The 16,877-nt window shown below is 44.3% G+C and overlaps 1 long non-coding RNA gene across 1 annotated transcript in view; it reads right to left on the bottom strand.

Moving 5' to 3' along the window:
- The window catches only part of LOC146797746 (uncharacterized), a 1,134,092-nt gene that overhangs the window by 83,690 nt on the left and 1,033,525 nt on the right, over positions 1-16,877 (bottom strand). Inside the window, exon 6 of the long non-coding RNA XR_014969036.1 lies at positions 5,920-5,963. This is a non-coding gene — a long non-coding RNA (uncharacterized LOC146797746). The remainder of the gene's footprint in view (positions 1-5,919; positions 5,964-16,877) is intronic.

The raw sequence follows: 16,877 nt of genomic DNA, 5'->3' as shown, positions 1-16,877 counted from the left end.
TAAAAATAATCTACTATGAACAGTGTACATTCTATGCAATGGTTCTCAAACCAGACACTATTTGCTAAAGATAACCAAGATCTGAAGATGGTAAAGATCATACTACCTGCACCCTTCATACTGTGGTGGAAACTTTAGAGACTGCCTTTCATCTGAAGCAAAACAAGCATGTGTACATTAATCAATACAGATTTGTAATGCACAGCTGCATCACCTGTGAAGGTCTCGAGTCGGCCTGGGCGGTAAACATTGATCCACTTGCGGAGTTTGCAGAGTTTTTTCCACTCCGCATAGAGCGGGGAATTCTGAAAAATTTATCAGAGTGATGCGGAGTGGAGTTTTTCCTCTCTCGGGGCTCGTCAATGTTAAGTTGGAGTGCGAGAATGAGGAAAAACCAACGCTAGACTTCCTCCCATTGAGATTTCTCAGTGCGGGCAGTAGCGGCTTGAAGCTACCACTTGCATTGAGAAAACTGCCACTCAAATTGAGGAACTGCCTCTCGGGTAGAACATTTATTCGAGCGCCAGAAAGAAGCTGTGCCCTCTTGTGCTGATTTTACTGCACAGCAAAAATACCTAGTGCTAAAAATCAGCACAAGCAGCACAACTTTTCTCACTCCGAGGAGTGAGGTGGATTTTTTCTGTCACTTTTGCGGAGTATACGGAAGTCCGCAAACTCGCCCAGGCCTAATCTCAAGGTGCTGGGGGACCATGCTCATGATGCCTTTCATCCTTTTGGCCTGAACATTCAGGTTTAGAGGTCTTTCCTGAATTGCTGGAACAATGGTGAGGCTCTAAGGTGCAAGGGGAGATTCTTCAAAATAGTGTACACCCTATGTAACACTTGTAAAAAAACTACACTATTCATTTAAAATAACCAAGCTCTGAAGGTGCTAAAAGTCACATTACCTGCAGCATTCATAGTATGGTGAAAACGTTACAGATAGCCCATCTTCTGAAGCTAATCAAACCCATGTACATAGGTTAGTACCTGGTGCACACAGTATTCTGTTATGTAGAAGATGTCAAACTGAGACAACTGTGTCTAGTAACTCAAGGCTGCTTATACAATTCTGTCTATCTACTATGCAGAAACGTTGCCCTGCAGAACCAAAAAACATGTGTGGAACATACTGGATACAAGTTGTCAACTGTCGTGCACACAGAGTTATTTTTCAATATAAAGATTTATAACATGTTCAATACCTCTACACACCTATGATGCATTAGGAGCACATGTGTTTTTTAAAAACTTACACCCATTAGCTGGGCTAAGGCTGTACACAATTAGGTAAAGAAGTAATATGGCAGTTACCCACAACTATGTAAATTATAAAACAAACTAAAACACTCATTGGATGATGTTATCAGTGATTTCATCAATAATGTAATTTGAGATGTCATCAGTGATGCCATAAATTATGCCATAGAACATGTCATGAGTGATGTAATATGTGAGGTCATAAGCAGTGCATGTTGGGAGCACAAGTTATAGTTAGCTCTGCCCTACCATGTCCCCTTATATCTTTGTATTTTTTTACAAGTTCAGGACAGGTGAAAAAGTCCCTGAGTCCTGTAATGGCTGTCAGCAACATGTTTCTGATGTTTCTGGAAGCCAATCAGAGTGCCCGAACCGTGGGAATGAATTGGCCGAAGGGAAATAAAGCTACCTGTGCTAATCAGAACACTCTATTTTTAAACTGGCGCTCCCGCAAGAGTCTCTCAAGCCTCTCGCAGACCCAACCGTTCAGCTATACAAATACTTTTGAGCTTTAATTTCTCCAAAACTGAGTTTCCTACGAAAACTGGTGTAATTTAGTTTAGCAGTTTATGCTGTAGCTCTGCCTAAAGCCGTCAATGGAAAATCCATGGGGATTTTATTTTTTGGTATCCCCTTTTTCTCATCCCCACCTGCTGGATCACCCCAAAACTTTTCAGGCACAAACTGGTACAAAAAAGAACACTTTTGGAGGCAAATTTCATTGAGATTCATCAAACGGTGCCAAAGTAATTAGCAACATAGAAAATGTATTTCCAGTAGAAACACTGACTCAACTTTAAGTACCCACTGGCGCATCACCACTGAGTAATTATATAAATATATATATATATATATATATCAACCACCAACTCCAATCTTCGACAAAAGAAAGGACACCGACACCAACGACTTCACTGAATTCACAGGTTTAATGATCTCACTCCATTGCTACGCGTTTCTCATCACCTGCCTTACTCATGCATTTCTCAATGACAGTGTTTTAAACTTAAAACACACAGAAATTCAGCAGTTGCAGTAAGCAGCACTAACTATAATCTGCACCCTGCCATGCATTGCTTATGACCTCAAATATGAAATCACTCATGACATGTTCTATGACATTATTTATGACATCACTGATGACATATCAAATGGCATCATTGATGACATCACTGATGGCATCATCCAATGTATGTGCAAGTTGTTTTATATAGTGGTGAGTAACTATCATATTAATTCTATGTCATTTTGTACAGCTTAGGTGCATCTAATGGCTGTAAGTGTTTACAAAATGTGTGTGCTCCTAATGCTCCATAGTACAGTAGAGGTATTGAACACATTATAAATGTTTTCATTCAAGAATAACTCTATGTGTAAGTGACAGTTGACTTATATCCATTATGCTCTACACAACTTTTTGGCCCTGCCATAAAGGTTTCCTAGAAGAGAAAGATTTTACGAATTAAATACTAACTTTTGTATGCAGCCTTGAGTTATTAGAGAGAATCGTGTCAGCATAAATTTATACTTAACATGGAAGAGTGTGTGCAGCAGGTACTAACCTATGTACCTGAAGAAGCCATCAGCAGACCCAGAAGAACCGGAATACTACAGACCCATCTCCCTGCTACCTTTCCCAGCCAAGGTCATCGAGAAAGCCATCAACATCCAGCCTACTAGACATCTGGAGAAGCCCCAACCTTCTGGACCCCTCCCAATCCGGCTTCAGAATCAACCACTGCAAAGACACAGCCCTAGTCGCGGTTGACATCAGATTTCTGCTAGACCACGGAGAAACAGCAGCCCTCATCCTCCTCGACCTCTCAGCAGCTTTTGACACTGTATTCCACCACACACTGAGAAACAGACTAAATCAGATTGGAATCCGAGGAGCAGCCCTCAAGTGGATCGCATCCTACCTCACAGGAAGAACACAGAAGGTAATCCTCCCTCGCTATGTCTTGTTCCCCAGGAACATAAGCTCCAGCGTACCTCAAGGCTCATCCCTCAGCCCAACCCTCTTCAACGTATGCATGACACCCCTGGCCAACATTGTCAAGAACCACAGACTCAACATCATCTCCTCTCGCCGATGACACCCAACTCATCCTCTCCCTGACCAACGACCCAACAACCACCAAGGATAAGGTCAAAAGATGCATGAAAGGCATGGCCGTCTGGATGAACAACATCTGTCTCAAACTCAACACCGACAAAACAGAAGTACTCATCTTCGGGAAAGGGAAGAATAGCCTCTGGAACAACAAATGGTGGCCACCTGAGCTGGGCCCAACCCCCAAATCTACCAAACACGCCACAACCTAGGCATCATCCTCGACAGACAGCTATCCATGAAGAAGCAGGTCAGCTCCATGTCCTCCGTTTGCTTCCTCACCCTCCTACTGCTCAGGAAGGTCTTCCGATGGCTGCCATCCAACACCAGGCAAACAGTCATGCAAGCACTCATCACCAGCAGATTAGACTACAGCAAATCCTCTACGTAAAAATCACTGCCCAACTCCTGACTAAACTCCAAATCATCCAGAACACAGCAGCCAGACTAATCCTCGACCTCCCCAGACAGATGCATATCATCCCTCACCTCAGGAAACTCCACTGGCAACCAGTCACGAAGAATGCCAGTTCAAGGTGTTCACTCACACACACAAGGCACTACACAACGAAGGACTGGCGTACATCAACAACTAATTCAATTTCCACCAACCCACCAGGAAACTTTGCTCTGAATCCCTCTTCCTAGCAGCCACTAGATGCATCTGCCGATGATCAGTGGAGGCCGCTCCTTCTCCCACCTGGCGGCCAAGGCCTGGAACAACCTCCCCCTGCACCGCAGAGCCTCCCTATTCTTCCAGCAGTTCAGGAAGGACCTCAAAACCTGGATGTTCGACCAATAGGACAACAGGCAGCATGAGCATGGTCCCCCAGCACCTCGGGACTAGGCCTAGGCGGAGTTCATGGACTTCCGTATACTACGCAAAGTGATAGAAAAACTCCACCTCGCTCCACGGAGTTCTGCAAGTGAAAGAGTAAGAAACGTTGTGCTGCTGATGCTGGTTTTGTGCGCCAGGCATTTGTCCCATGCAGTAAAATCAGTGCAAGAGGGCGCAGCTTCTTTCTGCTGCTCAAGTAGATGCTCTACTCGAGTGGTAGTTCCTCAACGTGAGCGGATGTTTTCTCAATGCAAGTGGTAGCTTCCTGCCGTGACTGCCCACATAAAGAAATCTCACTGGGAGGTGGTCTAGCGTTAGATTTTCCTTGTTCGCGCTCGCCAACTTAACATTGGCGAGCCGCAAGAGAGGGAAAAACTCCACTCTGCGTCACTCTGGTGAGTTTTTCGGAACTTCGCGCTCTACGCGGAGTGCGCTCTACCCGGAGTGGAGGAAACTCCGCAAACTCCGCAAGTGGAGCAGTATTTACCACCCAGGCCAACTCGAGACCTTCACGGGTGATGCAGTCGTGCTTTACAAATCTTGATTAACTGATGTACGCGTGCTTGTTTTGCTTCAGAGGAAGGGCAATCTGTAAAGTTTTCAACACAGTATGAAGGGTGTAGGTAGTATGATCTTCAGATCTTGGGTATTTTTTAGCAAATAGTGTCTGGCTTGACAACCGTTGCATAGAATGTACACTGTTCATAGTAGATTATTTTGAATACTCTGTGTGTTGTGTATAATGAGAGTTTCACTGTTTGCAAACAGTGTGGTACAGAGTAAATTGTCTCCAGAGAGTAAACAGTGTTAACAGTACCCACTTTTCTACTTATATCCACTCATTTTCTCATTGTATGCTCAGTGACTGTAAGGGGGTTTGATACAAGTAAAGACTGTCTGTCAGGACTGGGCAACGCTGTTCCAAGTTTAGCCTATCTTATCCCTGTTCTAAGGTTAGACATCAGAGATGGTTGAGGAAATCACCTCTCACTTGGAATCAGCTAGTGGCACAGAGTTTTCAGCGGTATATTGAGTGATTTACTTCCTACCACCCTCAGCAGAATTCCAATATGGCGGCCACCTATTGCGCAGTAGTTAACGTTCTAATTGTTTAAAGAAAGGCAGAAGTGTTACGGTTATCGCGCTCGTGCTCTTAGCGCGCTGCACACTTCAACCGTCAATTGATGAGGAGAAGCAGTGTCAGTCTTCAGCGCTTCGATTTTGACAGGATATTCTGTGAGGAGTAGCTTATGCTCCTTTTGTCTCAGCATACCATAGTTTGCTGATATTGAGGTCGGTATTCCGGTGATCTGAACTGTGAAGCCTCACTGGAAATTTCAGGTATTTCTTGGAACTAAAGGATTCTCATCTGTTAGGAGGAATTTCTAGTTGCTCATGTCATCCACAGTCCATGAGCTAGAGTATTGAACTTTGAGTTGAAACTGGTGCTTAGAACCTAGGTGTTTGAGGACAAGTTATTACAGTCTAAAACCCTTCATAAGTCTTGTTGAAAGAAGTAATTAGTGATTGAACCCAGGAATACTGAAAATAATTCTGAGTTGAAGATACTAATCAACTAGAGCTTGTTTTGCACTCAGGTCTGCACTTCTTCATCTAGCTGCGCAACTAAGATTTTAACAACTACTAACAGTACTAGTCTGCACAGCAACTTTTCTAAGTAAATATAAATATATATATTTGTACTTACCAACATTAATCTCGGATCATCTGCACGAAATTTTGCAGCATCATCTATAAAAAGAAAAAGAGACTATAAAGGCTAAATGAACCAATATGAATAAATATACATGAATATGTAAAGAAAATTGCTTATGGTCTAACTATATAAAGAGAAGTAATTCCACCGGTAATTCAGGTAATAAAACAGTTTAGAACTACAGAGGTGTAAGAAAGTGTGGAAGGAAGTCAACGGGAGAGGGAGGGGCAGTGTAAAGTAGTAATTTTGTGCTTTGTATTTACAGGTGCTAGAAAGACCCAGGTCTGGGAATCCCGTTGGAAGAGGCGCCGCAGTGGCAGTCTCTCTTTTTTCTCCCATTCTCCTTTGCCCCTCTTCACTGTGAGCAGATTCCAATCTCGGCTCGCAGTGGAGTTGGGGAGCTGGGAAAAGTTCTTCTGATCCTGTGGAAGTTAAGTTCTGGTACAAGGCTCTGACACTGTCCATAGAAGGGAATTAGTTATGTATCAGGTCGTTAATATCTAGAGGAACTTCGTTTTCCCTGAACAGATGCATAAGGATTGAACACCGTGTGCAGGATAGGTTACCCTTTCATCTGTGGTTCATAGTCAACATGAACCTGGCTACCCATGAAGTGTATGGTATAGGGTCAATGTTGCACATAACACAAGCTTGCTTTACCTATGGAGGTTGTATGTATGATAGCAGTAATGATGTTTCCAATTATTCAGAGCTATTTTACACTTACTTTCATATCTCAAACCCCATACCCATTTACAGGGCATTGTGTACAAAAGAAGATTCGAAGATGTCATGGGTGACGTTGTCAACGATGTCCTAGAACATGTCATGAGGGATATGATATGTGAGGTCCTGAACAGTGCATGGTGGGGTGCAAGTTATAGTTAGTGCTGCTAGCTATAACTGCTGGATTTCTGTATTTTTCTAGTTTAAAACATCAACATTGTCAATGAGAAATTCACCTAACTACTGAATTTCAATGGTTTTGTATAAGTGAAATCTGAGCCTAATTATAACGTCCCTGCAACCTTTGGTTTTTTCAGTAAATTTGGAAGGTTTTTTAAAATTCAACTTCCAAACTATAACGTACCTGTAACCTTTGTTTTTTTCAGTGAATTTCTAAGGTTTTGAAATGCTATTTCCAAAGTATAATGAACCGTGTAACATTTTGTTTTTTAAATAAATTAGTATTTTTTGTTTGTGTTAGTTCCTAACTTTAACGTTCTTGTAACCTTAATTTTTTTAGTGAATGGTTCTGTAAGGGGGTGCATGAGTGTCTGAGGGGGTCTTTAAGTGCCTATGAGAATGTATGACAAGGTCTGTGAGTGGATGATTCACTCTCTGAGTGGGTGTGTGCTTCCTTTGCAGAAGAAGTGTCTCAACTGGGGCACCTGCTATGATGGAGTGCATTTCTCTGAGAAAAGCAACATGATATCCCTTAATAATTTGAAAGACTGCATTCTGTTTTATGGGTAGTTATCATGTACATACAGTAAACCCAAAGGCTCTTCTAAGAGCTACCCTATTATCAAACTGTAAATAATGGTTATGTTAAATTTTCTATTTTTTTTATATATCGTAGTCATGACTCCACCGTGAATCCACAAACCAAAAGTATGAATTCAATGCACAAGACCACATTTAAAATGTATAACTCTGAGTTTGACTCTGCATATGACAATGGTTCTGTGAGTGCTTTTGTGAGTGTGTAAATATGTGTGTGTAAGAGGGTGCATAAGTCTGCCAGTTCATCTCTGAGCGAATACGTCACTTTCTGAGTGGGTGCATGAATGTCTCAATAAGTCTGAAACTGTGTACCTCAGTGTGTGTGTGGATGAGTGAGTGTATGAATCTATGAGTGGGTCTGTGAGTTACTGAATGAGTCTCTGAGGGACTCTGTGAGTAAATGCATGGCTCTGAGTGGGTATGTCAGTGGGTGCAAGAGTCTCTAAGTGGGTCTGTGAGTGAGTGCATGAGTATTTGAGTGTGTATGTCAATGAGCTCAATAATCTCTGAGTGGGTCTGTGAGTGGGTGTATGAGTCTCTGAGTAAGTCAGTGAGTGTATACATGAGTCTCTGAATGGCTCCGTGAGTGGGTGCATGAGTGTCCGAGTGAGTCTGTGAGTGGGTGCCTGAGCTCCTGAGTGGGTCTGTGAGTGGATGCATAAGTGTCTGAGTGGGTCTGTGAGGGGGTGTGACTGAGTGAGACTGTGAATGGGTGCATATGTCTCTGAGTGGGTGGGTAAGTCTTTGAGTAGCTCTGTGACTGGGTGCATCAGTGTCTGACTTGATCTGTGAGTGGGTGCATGAGTCTGTGAGTGGGTGCATGACTCTCAGTGAGTCCGTGAGAGGCTGCAAGTGTATCTGAGTGCATCTGTGAGTGGATACATAAGTCCTTGTGTGGGTGAGTGAGTGTATGAGTCTCTGAGTGGCTCTGAGAGGGGATGCATGATTTTGAGTGGCTATGTGAGTGGGTGCATTAGTGTCTGAGTAGGTATGTGACTGGGTGTATGACTCTGAGTGAGTCTATGAATGTCTGAGTGGGTCTGTGAGTGGGTGCATCAGTGTCTGAGTGTATCTGTGAGTGGGTCAATGAGTCTCAGTGAATCTGTGAGTGGGTGCACAAGTCTCTCAGTGGGTCTGTGAGTGGGTGCATGACTCTCAGTGAGTCTGTGAGTGGCGGCATGAGTGGGTCTGTGAGTGGATAAATATATCTCTGAGTGTGTGAGTGAGTGCATGAATATCTAAGTGGTTCTATGAGTGGATGCATGAGTCTGTCAGTGGGTGCATCATGATCTGAGTGAGTCTGTCAGTGGGTTGATGAGCCTCTCAGTGGTTCAGTGAGTGCATGACTATGAGTGGGTCTGTAAGAGAGGGTATGAGTCTCTGAGTGGCTCTGTGAGTGGGTGCATAACTCTGAGCGAGTCTGTGAGTGGGTGCATCAGTCTCTGAGTGGGTCTGTGACTGGGTATGTCAGAGTATGAGTGGGTCTGTGAGTGGGTGCATGAGTCTTTCAATGGGTCTGTGAGCGGGTATGTGGGTCTCTGAGTGGGTGGCTGCTTGAGTGGCTGAGTGGGTCTGTGAGGGGGTATTTAAGTCTTTGAGTGGGTCAGTGAGTGGTTGCATGAGTGTCTGAGTGGGTCTGTCAGTGGATACACGCTGTGAGTGGGTATGTGAGTGTCTAAGTGGGTCTGTGAGTGAGTGTGTGAATCTCTGAGTGGGTTTCTCAGTGAGTACAAGAGTCTCTGAGTGGGTCTGTGACTGGGTGTGTCAGTTTCTGTGGGTCTCTGAGTGGATGGATAAGTCTCTGAGTGGGTGAGTGAGTGGCTGCGTGAGTGGCTCTTTGAGTAGGTGCATGAGTCTTTGGGTCTGTGAGTGGGTGCATCACTGTATGAGTGGGCCTCTGAGTGGGTACCTGAGCGTCTGACTGGGAGCATGAGTGGCTGAATGAGTGTCTGAGTGGGTCTGAGAGTACATGGATTACTGTGCAAATGAGTGTGTGAAAATGTATTTTTTTGTGTTTCCGGCAAGTTTTGTGACACTGCCACAATGTTACATGGGGGGGCTGCGTTGAGCATTGTGATAGGTCTGCAACTTCAACCATGTGAAAAAAATGTTTGCCCGCATTTTGACAGTTATAAGGGGTTCGTCAGAGACCCCTACAATGCGCCCATGGGGTCTAGGTACCCCTACCCTGACTCCATTTACAGTTTCTAGCCTTTATTTTCATCCACCATGTCCTGTATCGTAAAATGGCAACTGCAACTTTTTCCACATGTAAAACAGGGAAACCTGCTCTCGCTTCAATGAAGCAAAGCAGATTGCTTTTCCACATGGGGAGCAGCATGTTAGCTGCTCCCCATGTGGAAAAGCAATTCCGGCTCCCACAGGACACGGGGAGCCGGCTGGGACCGTGGGTGGGATTGGGAACCCCCCACGGTCCCCAACGGAGAGGGCTAGCCCCGGGGGATGGGGTCCCCGGGGCTACAAGTGCCCCGGGAGGGGGGCCTCGCAGCCCCCCTCCCAAAAGTGATTTTTTTTAAATAAATAATAAGGCCGGCCCTGGGGGATGGGGTCCCTGGGGCCATAAGTGGCCCGGGAGGGGGGCCACGCGGCCCCCCTCTCCAACAGTTCAAAAATGAAAAAAATATAAAAAAAGGAAAAGGCCATGCCCCGGGGGATGGGGTCCCCGGGGCCGATGAAGGCCTTGGGAGGAGGGCCACGCGGCCCCCTTCCACATTTTTAAAATGGCCAGGGCCCAAAAAATAGAAAAAGAAGGGGGGCTACACAGCCCCCCTTCTTAAAAAAATAAAATAAAAAAAAGACCGGCATCGCGCTGGAGGCAACGCCCTCTCCTTTCATCACTCTGCAAACGTGCCCCCTGGCACGTTTGCAGAGGGGGAACGAATTCCCCTTGAATATTGAGGGTTCCTGGGGGTCAACTAGCCCACCAGGAACCTCCTGGATGCGCCAGGGGGCTGCGTTACAGAGAGGTGGTCTGAGGCCACGCCCCTTTTTACATCTCTCTGCAACGCAGCTCTGTGGCGCTTACTGGAGGTAGCTGGTGGGCTAGTTGCACCCCAGGGACCCTCAGTATTCAAGGGGAGTTAATCTCTCAACTTAGACCGGCCACAGGGCGTGTTTACACAGTGGTGAAGGGAGGGGACGGGGCCTGAGGTGATGTGTGCAAACACGCCCTGTGGCGCGTTTTAAGTTGGGAAAAAAATTCCCCTTCAATCCTGAGGGACCTTGGGGGCCAAGTAGCCCACCAGGTGCTTCCAGGAAACGCCAATGCGATGCGTTGCAGAGAGGTGGTGCAGGCCGTGCTCCTTTTTACATCTCTCTGCTACGCAGCTCTGTGGCGCTTACTGGATGTACCTAGTGGGCTAGTTGGACTATAGGGACCCTCAGGATTGAAGGGGAATTATTTCCCCAACTTAAAACGCGCCACAGGGCGTGTTTGCATAGTGGTGAAGGGAGGGGATGGTGTAGGAAAGTGGGTCTATATATACTGGAACGAAGTAAAATCAGCCGAACTACGAATTCCGATTTACTCACCTGTTATCAGGAGAGACCTCAGTGCTGCATCTTTGAGCCCAGTACTGATCCTGAAAAGTAATTCTAACCATACTTACCAGTAACTTGAATTGCCTTCCATAGGCCAACATTGACTGGTTTTACTTGGAAATTTTTCTAAGTGTGGAGTTTTGGAACTTACAAATATTCCTCTAAAATCAGCCGTACTACGAACTCCGATTTACTCACCAGTTATTCAGGAGAGACCTCAGTGCTGCATCGTTGAGCCCTGTACTGATCCTGTAAAGTAATTTTAACCACACTTACCAGTAACTTGAATTTCCTTCCATAGGCTAACATTGACTGGTTTCACTTGGAAATTCTTCTAAGTGTGGAGTTTTGGAACTTTAAAATATTATCCTATAATCATCCAAACAACGAATTCCGATTTACTCACCTGTTATCAGGAGAGAACCCAGTGCTGCATCTTTTAGCCCAGCACTGACCCTGAAAAGTAATTCTAACCGTACTTACCAGTAACTTGTATTTCCTTCCATAGGAATCCATTGTCTGGTTTTCACCAGAAAAGTTTCTAAGTGTCTATTTTCACAAACAACAAATATTCCTTAAAAATCACCTGTATGACTTAAACGCATTCTTTCAACTGTTTACAGGAGATACACCAGTGCTGGATCCAGGATCCACCACTGAGTAAGAAAAAGTAACGATAATACTACTTACCTGCTAAGTGAATTCCCTCCCATAGGATAACATTGGTGATTCTCTGTGAAAAAGTTTCTAAGTGTCAACTTTAAAAATACAATAATATTCCTTAAAAATCACTACTGTAACCAAAACGCTTCTACTCAACTGTTTACAGGAGATGTCCCAGGACTGAATCTAGGATCCAGTCCTGTGGTTAGAAAAGTAATCCATAAAGTAACTAATTGCATTTAACTAGAAATTCACATTGAGCTGAATGTTGCATTGTGTTTGAAATTGTGTTGCCCATTGCAACAACTGTAACTACTGTACTTAAAAGTCTATTGCCTATTTGCAAAGTATTTAAACTAAAGTAATTTAATCTGAGAAAGTATATTTTGTAATGCAATGTATAATGTAATTATAATGTAATTTAAAAAATAAAATATCTAAAAATAAATAGTTTAAAAAAATGTAGTAAATCAGTATCAAAAAAACTAAATATAACAATTAATACATTTAAAAATTGTCATTTACAAAACCTTTGAAATTCACTGAACAAACCATAGGTTTCAGGGGTGTTATAGTTAGCTGGACATTTCACTCGTACAAAACCATAGAAATTCCTCCCTTATAGTTAGTTCTACTAACTATAACTCGCGCGCCCGCAATCCACTGCTGATGATGTCACATATTACATCATTCATGACCTGGTCAGTGACATCACTGATGACATCTCAAATGACATCACTGATGACATCATCCAGTGAATGTGGTTTATTTTGAAATTTAAATATGTATTATATATATAGCAATCTGCATTGAAGAATGAGTGGATATCTAAATATAAATATCTGGATGGACGATTTAGTAGCAGTGTGATTGACCGTTTACTTGACTAATTTATAGTGTCTCACTAAATATATTGGATAGTGACTAAACTGTGTGAATATCTGTATCACTTTGTCAGTTGTTGTGTAAACTGCTGCACCAGTTGGTTACTAGCTACGTGAAAGTCTATATTAGTTATTGATTAGTTAATTGAGTATTTGTATGGGAGAGTGAATGTGTGTGTGGTTCGGTGGAGGGGGTGTGACTGCCCAAAGATGTGTGAATATTTGATTCAGAAGGTATATGAGGTTAAGACTACAAGTTATAACAGTTGTTTGGGTGAGTGAATATATTTATGGGTGTGGTGATGAGCAAATATATCTCTTAATGGTACATGTCTAACAAACTAGAAAAATAAAAAGCAGTGTATGTGACAGTTGTTGTATATAAATAAGTATACATAAGACTCAGTGATTGTATGAGTGACTGTATAGATAACTGTATACTTGTAATAGTGATTTTATAACACACTAAGGGGTCGATTCCGATCCTGTAAAAAGGCCCTACGAATCGTCGTACGGAGCGTTTTCTCCGTACGACTCGCACCCGGTAAATTGTCCCTACAACCTAGGAAATACGATTCGTACAGAAAGCCTATTTCCGTACGAACCGTACAGAAAAAATACCTATGATTCTGATCCGGAACAGCTTGTACGCGACGTCTGGACGTATTCGGGCTGCGGTTTCCGGCCCAGCAAGTACGATTCGTCCCTACATCACTCCGTACGGCCCTTTTTTTACGGAAGTCAAACACAGCCGGAAAAGCAGAGTTCGACGCGAACCGCTACGCCACGGAGCCCCGGTACGCGACGTACACGCCATGAACCCCATCGTACGTGTCATCCCGGTCCCCTTGGCCTACGACCTGGTGCACCGCACCCGACGCACACGCCGCAGAAGGTGAGAACAACACCCAGGGGCCGGGGAGGGGTGAGGGGCAGGAAACATACCCCATACACAAACCAAAACTTATAATATGGAGGCCATACATTACCAACAAACAATACAGTTCAAAGAGGGGGATCTAAGGGAAAATTTAATGACCACCACAAGACTTATTCCCCATGACATATATCAAAAAACAGTATGAAATCTTGGGGTCAATGGACAAACTATTCAACGAAGTATGTAGGTACTATTAAAAAATGTAACAACCTTACAGATAGAGACCAATGACGATACCTCACAGAAATAAAACTGTGGGCATATCCCTTTAGAGGACGAATTCCCTCACTCACCATAGGTGACATGCTTCATCATTTGGGAATCTCCTCCCAGAGGAAAAACCTAGTTCCTCCGGGGGCTACAACCTCCTCTCTAAGAGGAAGGAGCTCAGGGATGTTTTTATATATAAGTGGAATAGACTAAATCCACAAACGATGAGCCTAATGAATGTGAGGATGGACGCAGCGCAAAATAAACAGAATGTGCAGGGAGTACAATTAAAACTAGTTAGAGAATGTACAGCGGAAACTTTATTCTAATACATCCCTACTAGGATTAAGAAAAACAGTGCACCAGCAGTGTAATTTCAAACTGCTTCGGTGGAATAGAAAATAGTGGTCGACATGTTTCAGCCTAACGGCCTTTGGTGGGCATAGCTTTCATCAGGACCTAATAATGGTGCTGCTGCATAAATGTGTAGGTGATAACAACTGAAAAGGATATGCGAACAGGAACTTGAAGTAGTCTTTCTGTTCTTCTAAAAATCAATACCTACATAGGAGACAATAAATAATGCACGGCATCATATACAAAACATCTCTAGCTCTATTATCAAATGCCAAAGGTCTAAACACTGAAAGTGCTGCTACAAAAGGAAACAAGGCTTACCCGCATTAAGCTGGGTAACCATTTCACCTCAACCTGGCAACAGCTCAGGATGGGGCACCGCTCTAAAAAGAAACGATGTGAAGAACTTTGTTAAATTGACCTACATAAAGGTATTGGAAAAACATTCTTCCTATTTTAAACCTCATGTGGTTGGTAGTGTAAAAGTAGGGGAGAGAAACACGCAAATGCCAAATTAAAACACACTCCATCCAACTAGTGGCATTGTGTGTCCATGGGTAGGCATAGAGAACAATTAATGTACATAAAAAATCGCTAGAAATAGATGTGCATCTCAATAGAATATTCTTTGCTTAACGATGTAGAGGAACCACTCTAAAGATATTATGTATAGTGGCCACACGCAAAAAAGATAGAGGCTGTTGCATCAATTGCATTAAACTGGCCAAAAGCCACACCGCATGTATCTGAAAGACATGCATAACACAAGGATTACTTAAACGTTATGCTAGGTAACCTTTTCACATATTGCCAGTGTTAGACCTGACATCCTTGGCGTGGGTTTTTCCCCTATCTTTTGCCTCTACTACCTGGATTTTTGATGCTGTGCTGGATTTCGTTTTTGCTGGTTTAGATGCTTTGGACACTCTGCCACTGCTAATCAGTGCCAGAGTGTAAGTGCCCCCTGTGTAAAATATCATATTGATTGGATATACCTGATTGGCATATCTGTATCACCATGAAGTCCCTAGTAAAGTGCACTGTGTGTGCCAGGGCTGGTGATGACAGATGCTACTAGTGGGTCTGCAGCGCTGATTGCGCCGCCCACCTGTGTAGCCCTAAAATGGTGTCTCAGGCCTGCCGCCGCAGGCCTGCCTGCAGTCCCCGGACTGCCATGTCCTCCTGGCCAGTGTCCACACTGGCCGGGCCTAACCCTTCCCTTTTTATACACGTCAGTCATCCCTATGGAAGGCCCAAGGTACCCCCCTGGGCAGGGTGCAGTGTATGTAAAAGGTAGAGCATGTACTAGTGCAGGTAACATGTTCTGGTAGTGAACAACGGCCATTTTGTGTGTTCACTGCTGCAAGGTTATCTTGCTCCATAGGCTAACATGGGGGAGGCTGGTGTTATGTTATACATTTATTTTTATAGCGCACGGCTACTCCAAAGGAGTGTCCCGGCGCTCTATCGAGGCAGCTCAAAATAAAAAACATAACACCATACAGCGAACAACTGAAAAAAAAAAAGAACAGCAGAAATACTAAAGGTTAAAAAGCCAGGTCTTCAGGCTCTTCCTAAAGTGAAGCAGATTAATAGAGGACCGTAGGGCCAAAGGGAGGGTGTTCCACAACTGAGGGGCCCTCAGACTAAAGGAGCGCCCTCCAGAGCGTGCCTTCCTAATTCAAGGAACCACAGCCAAGAACAGAGATTCGGATCGCAAGGATCTGGCAGGGCGGTAGAAGGTGAGCCTGCGTTGAAGGTATTTCGCGCCCACGCCAAAAAGCGCTTTATGCGCCAGCGTCAGCACTGGGTTGTCTCCTGATAACAGGTGAGTAAATCGGGATTCATTGTTCGGGTGATTTTAGGTGAATATTTTAAAGTTCCAAAACTCCACACTTAGAAGAATTTCCAAGTGAAACCAGTCAATGTTAGCCTATGGAAGGAAATTCAAGTTACTGGTAAGTACAGTTAGAATTACTTTTCAGGATCAGTACTGGGCTCAAAGATGCAGCACTGATGTCTCTCCTGATAACAGGTGAGTAAATCGGAATTCGTAGTTCGGTCCACTGTATATAGAGCCACTTTCCTACACCATCCCCTCCCTTCACCACTGTGCAAACACGCCCTGTGGCGCATTTTAAGTTGGGGAAATGATTCCCCTTCAATACTGAGGGTCCCTAGAGTCCAACTAGCCCACTAGGTACATCCAGTAAGCGCCACAGAGCTGCGTTGCAGAGAGGTGTAAAAAGGGGCGTGGCAATGCAGCTCCCTGGTGCATACTGGAGATACCTGTTGGGCTATTTGGCCTTCAGGGACCCTCAGTATTGAAAGAGAATTAATTCCACAACTTAAAACGTCACAGGGCGTGTTTGCACAGTAGTGAAGAAAGGGTGTGTGGCCTGAGCTGACATGTCTGCAAACACGCCCTGTGGCGCGTTTTAAGTTAGATAATTAATTCCCCCTCAATCTTGTGGGTCCCTGGGGGCCAACTAGCCCACCAGGTACCTCCAGTATGTGCCAGGGGGCTGCGTTGCAGAGAGGTGTTCAGAGGCCACGCCCCTTTTTACAACACTCTGCAACGCAGCTCCGTGGCGCTTACTGGAGGTACCTGGTGGGCTAGTTGGCCCCCAGGGACCCTCAGGATTGACAAGGAATTAATTCCCTAACTTAAACCGCGCCCCAGGATGTGTTTGCACTCATGTGAACTCAGGCCCCGCCCCCTCCCTTCACCACTGTGCAAACGCGCCCTATGGCGCGTTTTAAGTTGGGGAATTAACTCCCCTTGAATACTGAGGATTCCTGGGGTGCAACTAGCCCACCAGCTACCT

This window comes from Triturus cristatus, chromosome 9 (genome assembly GCF_964204655.1).
Source record: "Triturus cristatus chromosome 9, aTriCri1.1, whole genome shotgun sequence".
Lineage (NCBI taxonomy): Eukaryota > Metazoa > Chordata > Amphibia > Caudata > Salamandridae > Triturus > Triturus cristatus.
Note: the sequence above shows the minus strand (reverse complement) of the source record. Positions and strands in the feature narration are given on the sequence as shown.